Source organism: Scyliorhinus torazame, chromosome 10, assembly GCF_047496885.1.
Source record: "Scyliorhinus torazame isolate Kashiwa2021f chromosome 10, sScyTor2.1, whole genome shotgun sequence".
Classification (NCBI taxonomy): domain Eukaryota; kingdom Metazoa; phylum Chordata; class Chondrichthyes; order Carcharhiniformes; family Scyliorhinidae; genus Scyliorhinus; species Scyliorhinus torazame.
The window spans coordinates 263,918,133-263,932,502 of NC_092716.1; the positions used below are offsets into that span (position 1 = coordinate 263,918,133).

General features: G+C 51.0%; 1 protein-coding gene across 3 annotated transcripts in view; it reads right to left on the reverse strand.

Annotated features, from left to right (window-relative positions):
* The window catches only part of LOC140384761 (SH3 and multiple ankyrin repeat domains protein 2-like), a 1,513,496-nt gene extending 1,511,090 nt beyond the window's left edge, over positions 1-2,406 (reverse strand). For all 3 annotated transcript variants that reach the window (XM_072466758.1, XM_072466757.1, XM_072466755.1), the window contains exon 1: positions 2,345-2,406. The gene's annotated coding sequence lies outside the window, so the exon portion shown is untranslated. The remainder of the gene's footprint in view (positions 1-2,344) is intronic.
* Positions 2,407-14,370: the final 11,964 nt, after the last annotated feature.

Consider the following 14,370-nt stretch of genomic DNA (forward strand, 5'->3'; position numbering starts at 1 on the left):
ATTTGGACACACCATTCTGTGACACAGTCACATCTGCAGCTGCAAAATGATTCAGTTGCCCAAAGCTAAGCTCAGAGTGTCGCGGATGGACTTGGGGAGGGAAAGCCTTTTGTCCTTGACTTTCCACGAGCAATGCTGCAGGAGACCCACTAGTCGGAAAGCTGCTCCCCGCCCTCTGGATGTCTGCACTGGCCCCAGACTCCCGGCACCTGAACACACCTCCAGGTCGCAGGTTGGAGGATCTGCATCTGGAAAACTAAACGCCAAAAGCAAAAAGAAGCAATTCTGTGGCAAGGTGATTGAGTCTCAGAACGCTAACTCTCTCTCCACAGACGCTGCCAGACCTGCTGAGTTTATCCAGCATCTTGTTTTAATTTAATTTTATTGCACAAAGAGAAACAGACAGCTCCCCCTCTCACTGCCGCCCTCCCCGGGTCAGATTCTCTCTGTGAAGCGCTCTCCAGCTCTCCACTGCTGGACGTTACACTGGGAAAGTGACACACGGCACTGAGAAAACCAGCTTCAGAAAGGAAATTAATTCATTGGAAAGGAGTCCAACAAGACCCAAACTCAGGCAACCTCCTGTTGTGAAGAGAGAGAGTCTCAGAGTTGAAACTGATTTCACTGAAAAACATTGGCTGCTGCATTCGGTTTGTGAAATGATGGAACGTTTGCAGAAAGCGATTAGACCCCTGGGCTGCGGGCAGTCTATCGGCAAGATTCTGAAACAGGGAAATGTGATGCACAAGCAGTGAGTAACAAGAGGTGCCTGCCTCCCTCAATAACTTGCATTCATATAGCACCCTGAACAACAACTTGCACCTTCAATGTAGGATAACTGCATAAGTGTTACGCAGCAAAACCTGACACCAGTGGCGTGAGGAGATATGTGTGGGCAGCACGGTAGCATTGTGGATAGCACAATTGCTTCACAGCTCCAGGGTCCCAGGTTCGATTCCCGGCTTGGGTCACTGTCTGTGCGGAGTCTGCACGTCCTCCCCGTGTCTGCGTGGGTTTCCTCCGGGTGCTCCGGTTTCCTCCCACAGTCCAAAGATGTGCGGGTTAGGTGGATTGGCCATGATAAATTAATTGTCCTTAGTGTCCAAAAATTGTCCTTGGCGTTGGGTGGGGTTGCTGGGTTATGGGGATGGGGTGGCGGTGTTGACCTTGGGTGGGGTGCTCTTTCCAAGAGCTGGTGCAGACTCGATGGGCCAAATGGCCTCCTTCTGCACTGTAAATTCTATGAAATTAGGTCAGGATCATAGAATCATAGTTTTACAGCTTGGTCACAGAGGAGCTTTTAAAGAAGGTCTTAGAGGAAAAGAGTGAGGCAGAGACCCTCACCTCCCCTCCCCCCCTCCCCCCCCCCCCCCCACCCCTCCGCAAAGAGATTTGGAGAAGGAATTCCAGAGTTAGGTCCTGTCTGCAGGGGTTGTGGGGCTGGAGGCGGCCAGGCCATGGAGGGATTGGGAAATAAAGGTGAGGATTTCAAAATCAAGAGAACATTTCAGTCATTTTAAAACAGGCACGCTCCAAAAAAGTTCCGGTGAATTATGTAGAGGAGATGATAGTAACAGACAACAGACTTGTATTTATACAGTGCCCTGTCCACATTGAAACTGCTCCGAGAGCCTCCCTGATCAGGGACAAGCATTAGAAAGTTGTGGAATGTGAATCAACTGGCGTTTGGGGCACTAACCGCCGAGCGCGGTCTCCCCCACAAAGCTCTTCCCACTCACTCTGCACCCCCTGATTTCCGGATGGTTGTCGGGATTATTGAGCAGAGCAACTTTCTATTGAGCGCCTTCTGCTGGGGACCCTGTTCACAGGAAAACTCCAGCTACAGCACAACCAAGAACCCCAAATCTCAGCACAATAGTGGGAAGAATGTGTTTGCACCGCAATTAAACTCCATCACTGCTCAGTGAAACATTAATGTGTGTGGGGCGGGGGGGGGGGGGGTATTAACCAGACTCGAAGCTGATGCCCGGACCGGGTCTGACTGCATACTCTGGGATGTGGGTGAATGCGGTGCCCACTGGCTGTGGGGGTACAGAGGGGGCTCACTGGCTTTGCAGAGCCCTAGTGTGCATTCTGGCTGTGTGAGCTGCTGAAAGAGCTGGGACCGCTCCCACCCAGAATCCCGCCCACAACCTCGCCCCGAACACAAGTGCTGAATGCAAAGTCCCCCTGCCCCCCTCTAGCCCCCCTGCCACCCCCTGCCCCCCTTCACTGCCCCACTGCCCCCCCCCCCCCCCTGTTTGAAGCCACACTGCGCTCAGCTGGAACACGGATCATGTTGCGAGCAGCAGTGATGAGCAGAGTGTTAAAGATCTTTACTCACCGTCCTCGCTGAGAGCGATTCCGCTGCCCCTGTCTCTCTGTCTCTCTGTGTCTCTCTGCCGGGGCGGCTCAAACTCTGCCCCAATCCACCTGCACCCACCCTCCCCCAGCACAGCAGCTCCCTGTCCCCCCCGGAGACCACACACAGGAGGAGGGTCTCCCCGCCAGGGAGGGGGTGCAGAGTGAGGGGGGTTAGGGTCCAGCTCAGTAAACCCACCCTCACAGCCTGCCAATGAGATGGGTGGAGCTCAGACCCCCCCAGCCTGTGCCTGGCAGCAGCCTGGCAGTGGGTCAGCAATCCGGGGATGCTCCTTACCTGCAATCCACTCTCGCTGCGGAAAAGACAACACTTCTTAACCCTTTGTGTAGCCGACATCAAACTTGATGCAAGCGGCTCCTTCCTGGAGCAGTCACCAACAATCACTCACTCTGGGATGGACGACAGGGTGTAAAGCAGATCTACTGCCTGTTTAATATTGAGTTTAGTGTCTCTCCTTCAACAATAGAGCTGGTAAATTAATGGGTTAAACGTCCACATTCCAGCCGCACATCATTCCCGCTCAGTGTTTAAACCACGTCAAATAATTGGGCTGTGAGCTGATATAATGAGCCCACACCCACAGTGACCCTAACCCTGACCCTAACACTAACCCTTAGCCTAACCCTAACACTAACCCTAACTCTTAGCCTAACCCTAACCCTGACCTTAATCCTAACCCAGTCCCGAACCCTAACCCTAACTCTTAGCCTAACCCTGACCTTAATCATAACCCAGTCCCGAACCCTAACCCTAACTCTTAGCCTAACCCTAACCCTGACCTTAATCCTAACCCAGTCCCGAACCCTAACCCTAACTCTTAGCCTAACCCTAACCCTGACCTTAATCCTAACCCAGTCCCGAACCCTAACCCTAACTCTTAGCCTAACCCTGACCTTAATCCTAACCCTGTCCCGAACCCTAACCCTAACCCTAACTCTTAGCCTTACCCTAACACTGACTCTAACCCTAACCTTACCCCAACCCTGACCCTAACCCTAACCCTTACCCTAACCCTGACCCTAACCCCAACCCTAACCCTAAACCATGTCAAATAATTGGGCTGTGTGCTGATACAATGAGCCCACACCCACAGTGACCCTAACCCTAAGCCTAACCCTGACCCTAACCCTAACACTAACCCTAACTCTTACCGTAACACTGACTCTAACCCTAACCTTACCCCAACCCTGACCCTAACCCTAACCCTTACCCTAACCCTGACCCTAACCCCAACCCTAACCCTAAACCATGTCAAATAATTGGGCTGTGTGCTGATACAATGAGCCCACACCCACAGTGACCCTAACCCTAAGCCTAACCCTGACCCTAACCCTGACCCTAACCCTGACCCTAACCCTTATCCTTACCCTAACCCTAACAAACAAACAAAACAAAGAACAAAGAAAAGTACAGCACAGGAATAGGCCCTTCGGCCCTCCAAGCTTGTGCCGACTATGCTTCCTGTCTAAACTAAAATCTTCTGCACTTCCGGGGTCCGTATATCTCTATTGCCATCCTATTCATGTATTTGTAAAGATACCCCTTAAACGTCACTATCGTCCCTGCTTCCACCACCTCCAGCAGTGAGTTCCAGGCACCCACTACGCTCTGTGTAAAAAACTTGCCTCGTACATCTCCTCTAAACCTTGCCCCTCACACCTTAAACCTATGCTCCCTAGTAATTGACCCCTCTACCCTGGGACTATCCACTCGGTTTATGCCACTCATAATTTTGTAGACCTCTATCAGGTCGCCCCTCAACCTCCGTCGTTCCAGTGAGAACAAACCGAGTTTATTCAACCGCTCCTCATAGCTAATGCCCTCCATACCAGGCAACATCCTGGTAAATCTCTTCTGCACCCTCTCGAAAGCCTCCACATCCTTCTGGTAGTGTGGCGACCAAAATTGGACACTATACTCCAAGTGTGGCCTAACTAAGGTTCTATACAGCTGCAACATGACTTGCCAGTTTTTATACTCAATGCCCCGGCCAATGAAGGCAAGCATGCCGTATGCCTTCTTGACTACCTTCTCCACCTCTGTTGCCCCTTTCAGTGACCTGTGGACCTGTACACCTGGATCTCTCTGACTTTCAATACTCTTGAGGGTTCTACCATTCACTGTATATTCCCTACCTGCATTATGCCTTCCAAAATGCATTACCTCACATTTGTCCGAATTAAACTCCATCTGCCATCTCTCCGTCCAAGTCTCCAAACAATCTAAATCCTGCTGTATCCTCTGACAGTCCTCATCACTATCCGCAATTCCACCAACCTTTGTGTCGTCTGCAAACTTACTAATCAGACTAGTGACATTTTCCTCCAAATCATTTATATATACTACGAACGGCAAAGGTCCCAGCTCTGACCCCTGCGGAACACCACTAGTCACAACCCTCCAATCAGAAAAGCACCCTTCCATTGCTACCCTCTGCCTTCTATGACCTAGCCAGTTCTGTATCCATCTTGCCAGCTCACCCCTGATCCCGTGTGACTTCACCTTTTGTACCAGTCTGCCATGAGGGACCTTGTCAAAGGCCTTATTGAAGTCCATATAGACAACATCCACTGCCCTACCTGCATCAATCATCTTTGTGACCTCCTCGAAAAACTCTATCAAGTTAGTGAGACACGACCCCCCCTTCACAAAACCGTGCTGCCTCTCACAAATACGTCCATTTCCTTCCAAATGGGAGTAGATCCTGTCTCGAAGAATTCTCTCCAGTAATTTCCCTACCACTGACGTAAGGCTTGTAGTTCCCTGGATTATCCTTGCTACCTTTCTTAAACAAAGGAATAACATTGACTATTCTCCAGTCCTCCGGGACATCACCTGAAGACAGTGAGGATCCAAAGATTTCTGTCAAGGCCTCATTCCCATAGCTCAATCCCAGAGGGGATTCCCCCAACACTCCACTAATCACAGCCCCATGGTATTCCCAATCCCACCCCCAGCCCCTCCCATACAGGACCCCGCCCTGACCCAACTCGCCCAACCAGGCTGAACCACTCCCTGACCCCCTCCCCGACCCACTCCCCGACCCACTCCCCAACCCACTCCCCCGATACACTCCACCTGACCCACTCCCCTGACCCACTCCCCAACCAGACTGGACCCCTCCCCGACCCACTCCCCGACCCACTCCCCTGACCCACTCCTCGACCCACTCCCGACCCACTCCCCAACCCAGACAGGACCCCTCCCCGACCCACTCCCCGACCCACTCCCCGACCCATTCCCCGACCCACTCCCCGACTCACTCCCCGACCCACTCCCCGACCCACTCCCTGACCCACTCCCCGACCCACTCCCCGACCCACTCCCCGACCCACTCCCCGACTCACTCCCCGACCCATTCCCCAACCCACTCCCCGACTCACTCCCCGACCCACTCCCTGACCCACTCCCCGACCCACTCCCCGACCCACTCCCCGACCCACTCCCCGACCCACTCCCCGACCCACTCCCTTGACCCACTCCCCGACCCACCCCCCGACCCACCCCCCGACCCACTCCCCGACCCACTCCCCGACTCACTTCCCGACCCACTCCCCTGATCCACTCCCCGACCCACTCCCCGACTCACTTCCCGACTCACTCCCCGATCCACTCCCCGACCCACTCCCCGACCCACTCCCTTGACCCACTCCCCGACCCACCCCCCGACCCACCCCCCGACCCACTCCCCGACCCACTCCCCGACTCACTTCCCGACCCACTCCCCTGATCCACTCCCCGACCCACTCCCCGACTCACTTCCCGACTCACTCCCCGATCCACTCCCCCGACCAACTCCCCGACCCACCCCCCGACCCACTCCCCGACCCACTCCCCGACCATCTCCCCGACCCACTCCCCGACCCACTACCTGATCCACTGCCCGACCCACTCCCCGACCCACCCCCCGACCCACTCCCCGACCCACTCCCCGACCCAGCCTGACCCCTCCCCGACCCACTCCCCGACCCACTCCCCAACCCACTCCAAGACCCACTCCCTTGACCCACTCCCCGACCCACGTCCCGACCCACCCCCCGACCCACTCCCCGACGCACTCCCCGACCCAGCCTGACCCCTCCCAGACCCACTCCCCGACCCACTCCCCAACCCAGACTGGACCCCTCCCTGACCCACTCCCTGACCCACTCCCTGACCCACTCCCCAACCCAGACTGGACCCCTCCCCGATCCACTCCCCCGACCCACTCCCCGACCAACTCCCCGACCCACTCCCCCGACCCACTCCCCCGACCCACTCCCCGATCCACTCCCCCGACCCACTCCCCGGCCCACTCCCCGATCCACTACCCCGACCCACCCCCCGACCCACTCCCCGACCCACTCCCCCGACCCACTCCCCCGACCCACCCCCCGACCCACCCCCCGACCCACTCCCCTGACTCACTCCCCCGACCCACTCCCCCGACCCACTCCCCGACCCACTCCCCGACCCACCCCCCGACCCACTCCCCGACCCACTCCCCGACCCACTCCCCGACCCACTCCCTGACCCACTCCCTGACCCACTCCCCGACCCACTCCCCGACCCACTCCCCGACCCACCCCCCGACCCACTCCCCGACCCACTCCCCGACCCACTCCCCGACCCACTCCCTGACCCACTCCCTGACCCACTCCCCGACCCACTCCCCCGACCCACTCCCCCGACCCACCCCCCGACCCACTCCCCTGACTCACTCCCCCGACCCACTCCCCCGACCCACCCCCCGACCCACTCCCCTGACTCACTCCCCCGACCCACTCCCCCGACCCACCCCCCGACCCACCCCCCGACCCACTCCCTGACCCACTCCCTGACCCACTCCCATGACCCACTCCCTGACCCAGACTGGACCCCTCCCTGACTCACTCCCCTGACCAGAAAGGAGCCCTCCCTGATCTACTCCCCAACCCAACTGGACCCCTCCCTGACCCACTCACCAACACGAACTGACCCCTGATCCATCCCAACCTAACCAACTTGGACTCCCCACAAACAATCCGCCAGCCTGGCTGGACTTGCCAGGTTCATTGAAGCAGATGTTCTGTAGTTTGGTGGAGAGATTTCCGTTCTTTGTTGTTCGCTGGCTGATTTCCAGTCAGAGAGAGAGTTTATATAAATTTTACATATTCCAGCAGAAGATGCCTTTTATTTGCAGGGTTCTTGCTTTGGTTATTGCATTGCACACCATTGTGTGGAAAACGGTCAGCTGCTTTTTCTAACAGCACACACACACACACAGACACACACACACAGACACACACACACACACACACAGACAACGCGCACACACACACACAGACACACACAGACACACACAGACACACACAGACACACACACACAGACACACACACACAGACACACACAGACACGCAGACACACACATACACACACACACACGTACACACAGACACACACACACACACAGAGACACACACACACACACAGACACGCAGACACACACATACACACACACACACACACATACACACACACACACCCACACACACACAGACACACATGCACACACACACACAGACACACACACAAACACACACACAAACACACACACAGACACACACATACACACACAAACACACACACAGACACACACACAAACACACACACAAACACACACACAGACACACACACATAAGAACATAAGAACTAGGAGCAGGAGTCGGCCATCTGGCCCCTCGAGCCTGCTCTGCCATTCAATGAGATCATGGCTGATCTTTTGTGGACTCAGCTCCACTTTCCGGCCCAAACACCATAACCCTTAATCCCTTTATTCTTCAAAAAACTATCTATCTGTATCTTAAAAACATTTAATGAAGGAGCCTCTACTGCTTCACTGGGCAAGGAATTCCATAGATTCACAACCCTTTGGGTGAAGAAGTTCCTCCTAAACTCAGTCCTAAATCTACTTCCCCTTATTTTGAGGCTATGCCCCTAGTTCTGCTTTCACCCGCCAGTGGAAACAACCTGCCCGCATCTATCCTATCTATTCCCTTCATAATCTTATATGTTTCTATAAGATCCCCCCACATCCTTCTAAATTCCAACGAGTACAGTCCCAGTCTACTCAACCCCTCCTCGTAATCCAACACCTTCAGCTCTGGGATTAACCTAGTGAATCTCCTCTGCAGACCCTCCAGTGCCAGTATGTCCTTTCTCAAGTAAGGAGACCAAAACTGAACACACTACTCCAGGTGTGGCCTCACTAACACCTTATACAATTGCTGCAGAACCTCCCTAGTCTTAAACTCCATCCCTCTAGCAATGAAGGACAAAATTCCATTTGCCTTCTTAATCACCTGTTGTACCTGTAAACCAACTTTTTGCGACTCATGCACTAGCACACCCAGGTCTCTCTGCACAGCAGCATGTTTTAATATTTTATCATTTAAATAATAATCCCTTTTGCTGTTATTCCTACCAAAATGGATAACCTCACATTTGTCAACATTGTATTCCATCTGCCAGACCCTAGCCCATTCACTTAGCCTATCCAAATCCCTCTGCAGACTTCCAGTATCCTCTGCACTTTTTGCTTTACCGCTTATCTTAGTGTCGTCTGCAAACTTGGACACATTGCCCTTGGTCCCCAACTCCAAATCATCTATGTAAATTGTGAACAGTTGTGGGCCCAACACTGATCCCTGAGGGACACCACTAGCTACTGATTGCCAACCAGAGAAAAACCCTCAATCCCCACTCTTTGCTTTCTATTAATTAACCAGTCCTCTATCCATGCTACTACTTTCCCCTTAATGCCATGCATCTTTATTTTATGCAGCTACCTTTTGTGTGGCACCTTGTCAAAGGCTTTCTGGAAATCCAGATATACCACATCCATTAGCTCTCCCGTTATCTACCGCACTGTTAATGTCCTCAAAAAATTCCACTAAATTAGTTAGGCACGACCTGCCTTTTATGTACCCATGCTGCGTCTGCCCAATGGGACAATTTCCATCCAGATGCCTCGCTATTTCTTCCTTGATGATAGATTCCAGCATCTTCCCTACTACCGAAGTTAAGCTCACTGGCCTATAATTGCCCGCTTTCCGCCTACCTCCTTTTTAAAACAGTGGTGTCACGTTTGCTAATTTCCAATCCGCCGGGACCACCTCAGAGTCTAGTGAATTTTGGTAAACGAGTGCATTTGCAATTTCCCTAGCCATCTCTTTTAGCACTCTGGGATGCATTCCATCAGGTCCAGGAGACTTGTCTACCGTTAGCCCCATTAGCTTGCCCATCACTACCTCCTTGGTGATAACAATCCTCTCAAGGTCCTCACCTGTCATAGCCTCATTCCCATCAGTCACTGGCATGTTATTTGTGTCTTCCACAGTGAAGACCGACCCAAAAAACCTCTTCAGTTCCTCAGCCATTTCCTCATCTCCCATTATTAAATCTCCTTTCTCATCCTCTAAAGGACCAATATTTACCTGAGGCACTCTTTTTTGTTTTATATATTTGTAGAAACCTTTACTATCTGTTTTTATATTCTGAGCAAGTTTGCTCTCACAATCTATCTTACTCTTCTTTCTAGCTTTTTTAGTAGCTTTCTGTTGCCCGCTAAAGATTTCCCAGTCCTCTAGTCTCCCACTGATCTTTGCAACTTTGTATGTTTTTTCCTTCAATTTGATATTCTCCCTTATTTCCTTAGATATCCACGGTCGATTTTCACTCTTTTTACCGTCCTTCCTTTTTGTTGGTATAAACCTTTGCTGAGCACTGTGAAAAATCACTTGGAAGGGTCTCCACTGTTCCTCAACTGTTTCACCATAAAGCCTTTGCTCCCAGTCTACCTTAGCTCGTTCTTCTCTCATCCCATTGTAATCTCCTTTGTTTAAGCACAAAACACGAGTGCTTGATTTTACCTTCTCACCCTCCATCTGTATTTTAAATTCCACCATATTGTGATCGCTCCTTCCGAGAGGATCCCTAACTATGAGATCCTGAATCAATCCTGTCTCATTACACAGGACCAGATCTAGGACCGCTTGTTCCCTCGTGGGTTCCATTACATACTGTTCGAGGAAACTATCGCGGGTACATTCTATAAACTCCTCCTCAAGGCTGCCTTGACCGACCTGGTTAAACCAATCGACATGTAGATTAAAATCCCCCATGATAACTGCTGTACCATTTCTACATGCATCAGTTATTTCTTGGTTTATTGCCTGCCCCACCATAATGTTACTATTTGGTGGCCTATAGACTGCTCCTATCAGTGACTTTTTCGCCTTACCATTCATGATTTCCACCCAAATGGATTCAACCTTATCCTCCATAGCACCGATGTCATTCTTTACTGTTGCCCGGATGTCATCCTTAAATAACAGAGCTACACCACCTCCCTTACCATCCACTCTGTCCTTCCAAAAAGTTTGATACCCTCGGATATTTAACTCCCAGTCGTGACCATCCTTTAACCATGTTTCAGTAATGGCCACTAAATCATAGTCATTCACGATGATTTGCGCCATCAACTCATTTACCTTATTCCGAATACTACGAGCATTCAGGTAAAGCACACTTATGTTGGCTCTTTTACCTCTGTTCTGAATCTTAACACCTCGATCAGTAAACTCTCCTAAGTTACCTTTCCTCTTAACCTTTCTCCTAATTTTCCTTGTCGTCGAACCCATATCTTCATGTAGCAACCTGCCGCCTCGCTTACCATTAATGTTTTCACTTCCCGTTTTATTCCTTTTAGTATTACTGGGCCTATTCACTGAGCTCCCCTCAGTCACTGTATCTTGTACTGTCACCCTTTTTGATTTTTGACTATGGCTTCTCTGCCTTATACTTTCCCCCTTACTACCTTTTATTTCTGTCCCTGTTTTACTACTTTCCAACTTCCTGCATCGGTTCCCATCCCCCTGCCACATTAGTTTAAACTCTCCCCAATAGCTCTAGCAAACACCCCCCCTAGGATATCGGTTCCAGTCCTGCCCAGGTGCAGACCGTCCGGTTTGTACTGGTCCCACCTCCCCAGAACCGGTTCCAATGTCCCAGACATTTGAATCCCTCCCTCTTGCACCATCTCTCGAGCCACGCATTCATCCTATCTATCCTGACATTCTTACTCTGACTAACTCGTGGCACTGATAGCAATCCTGAGATTACTACCTTTGAGGTCCTACTTTTTAGTTTAACTTCTAACTCCCTAAATTCAGCTTGTAGGACCTCATCCCGTTTTTTACCTATATCGTTGGTGCCTATGTGCACCATGACAGCTGGCTGTTCACCCTCCCCCCCCCCCCCCCCCCCCCCAGAATGTCCTGCAGCCGCTCCGAGACATCCTTGACCCTTGCACCAGGGAGGCAACATACCATCCTGGAGTCTCGATTGCGTCCGCAGAACCGCCTGTCTATTCCCCTTGCAATTGAGTCCCCTATCACTATAGCCCTGCCATTCTTCTTCCTGCCCAGCTGCGCAGCAGAGCCAGCCACGGTGCCATGAACCTGGCTGCTGCTGCCTTCCCCTGGTGAGCTATCTCCCTCAACAGTATCCAAAGCGGTATATCTGTTTTGCAGGGAGATGACCACAGAGGACACCTGCACTGCCTTCCTACTCTTGCTCTGTCTTTTGGTCACCCATTTTCTATCTCCCTCAGTACCTTTCACCTGCGGTGTGACCAACTCGCTAAACGTGCTATCCACGACGTCCTCAGCATCGCGGATGCTCCAAAGTGAGTCCATCCGCAGCTCCAGAGCCGTCAAGCAGTCTAACAGGAGCTGCAACTGGACACACTTCTTGCACATGAAGGATCCAGGGACAGTGGACGTGTCGCTGAGCTCCCACATCGCACACGAGGAGCATGACACGGGTCTGAGATCTTCTGCCATGTCTTAAACCTTCGGTTAACTTCAACAATTACAATTTCCCCCAAAAAAGTTAAATAAATAAATAAACAACGAAGAAAAAAATATATATATACCAATGAAAAGAAACAGAAACACTACTTACCAGTCACTTACCAGGGATAAAAAGCACTTCCTCCCCACCCAGCTTTGAATTCCCACCTAGATTCAAATTCCCAAACTCACTCTTGGTTCTGTCTCACTCTGGCTGTGTCTTCTCTGGCTCACTGGGAGAACTCACTGGGAGTGAGTTCCAAGTTGCTCTTTTTAAATTGTCCTGAATTGACTCCCATCCCCCACCTGCTTTTAGATCAACTTAGATTTAAATGACTGACACTTAACTGCCAACCAGTTATGTGAGTGGGTGGGGCAGCCCTTGTTAACCTACACTGCACAATTCTAGCTTAATTTAAATTAATTTAAACTCCTGAAATTTAAAAAGAACTGGCTTACTGATTTGATTCAATTCCCACCTAGATTCAAATTCCCAAACTCACTCTTGGTTCTGTCTCACTCTGGCTGTGTCTTCACTGGCTCACTGGGAGAACTCACTGAGAGTGAGTTTACAAGTTGCTCTTTTTAAACTGTCCTGAATTGACTCCCCTCCCCCACCTGCATTTAGATCAAGGTAGATTTAAGTGACTGACACTTAACTGCCAACCAGTTATGTGAGTGGGTGGGGCAGCCGTTGTTAACCTACACTGCACAATTCTAGCTTTAATTTAAATTAATTTCACCTCCTGAAATTTAAAAGGAGCTACCTTACTGACTTGATTCAATTCCCACCTAGATTCAAATTCCCAAACTCACTCTTGGTTCTGTCTCACTCTGGCTGTGTCTTCTCTGGCTCACTGGGAGAACTCACTCAACACACACACAGACACACACACAGACACACACATACACACAGACACACACATACACACACACAGGCACACCCATACACACACACAAACACACAAACACACAGACACACATATACACACACACACAGACACACACCTACACACACAGGCACACACATACACACACACAGACACATGCATACACACACACAGACACAGACACACACAGACACACACACACACACACAGACACACAGACACACAGACACACAGACACACACATACACACACACACACAAACACACAGACACACATATACATACACAGACACACATACACAGCACACACACAGACACACACATACACATACACAGCACACACACACATACACAGACACACACACACACACACATACACACACACACAGACACACATATACACACACACAGACACACATTTCCACAGACACATACATACACACAGACATAGACACACACACAGACACACACGCACACATACACACACCCACACATACACACAGACACACACACGCCCAGACGCGCACACACACACTCTTGATGTAGTGTACATGGATTTTAGTAAGGCATTTGATAAAGTTCCCCATGGTAGGCTTATGCAGAAAGTAAGGAGGCATGGGATAGTGGGAAATTTGGCCAGTTGGATAACGAACTGGCTAACCGATAGAAGTCAGAGAGTGGTGGTGGATGGCAAATATTCAGCCTGGATCCAAGTTATCAGTGGCGTACCGCAGAGATCAGTTCTGGGTCCTCTGCTGTTTGTGATTTTCATCAATGACTTGAATGAGGGAGTTGAAGGGTGGGTCAGTAAATTTGCAGACGATACAAAGATTGGTGGAGTTGTGAATAGTAAGGAGGGCTGTTGTCGGCTGCAAAGAGACATAGATAGGATGCAGAGCTGGGCTGAGAGGTGGCAGGTGGAGTTTAACCCTGAAAAGTGTGAGGTTGTCCATTTTGGAAGGACAAATATGAATGCGGAATACAGGGTTAACGGTAGGATTCTTGGCAATGTGGAGGAGCAGAGAGATCTTGGGGTCTATGTTCATTCATCTTTGAAAGTTGCCACTCAAGTGGATAGAGCTGTGAAGAAGGCCTATGGTGTGCTCGCGTTCATTAACAGAGGGATTGAATTTAAGAGCCGTGAGGTGATGATGCAGCTGTACAAAACTTTGGTAAGGCCACATTTGGAGTACTGTGTACAGTTCTGGTCGCCTCATTTTAGGAA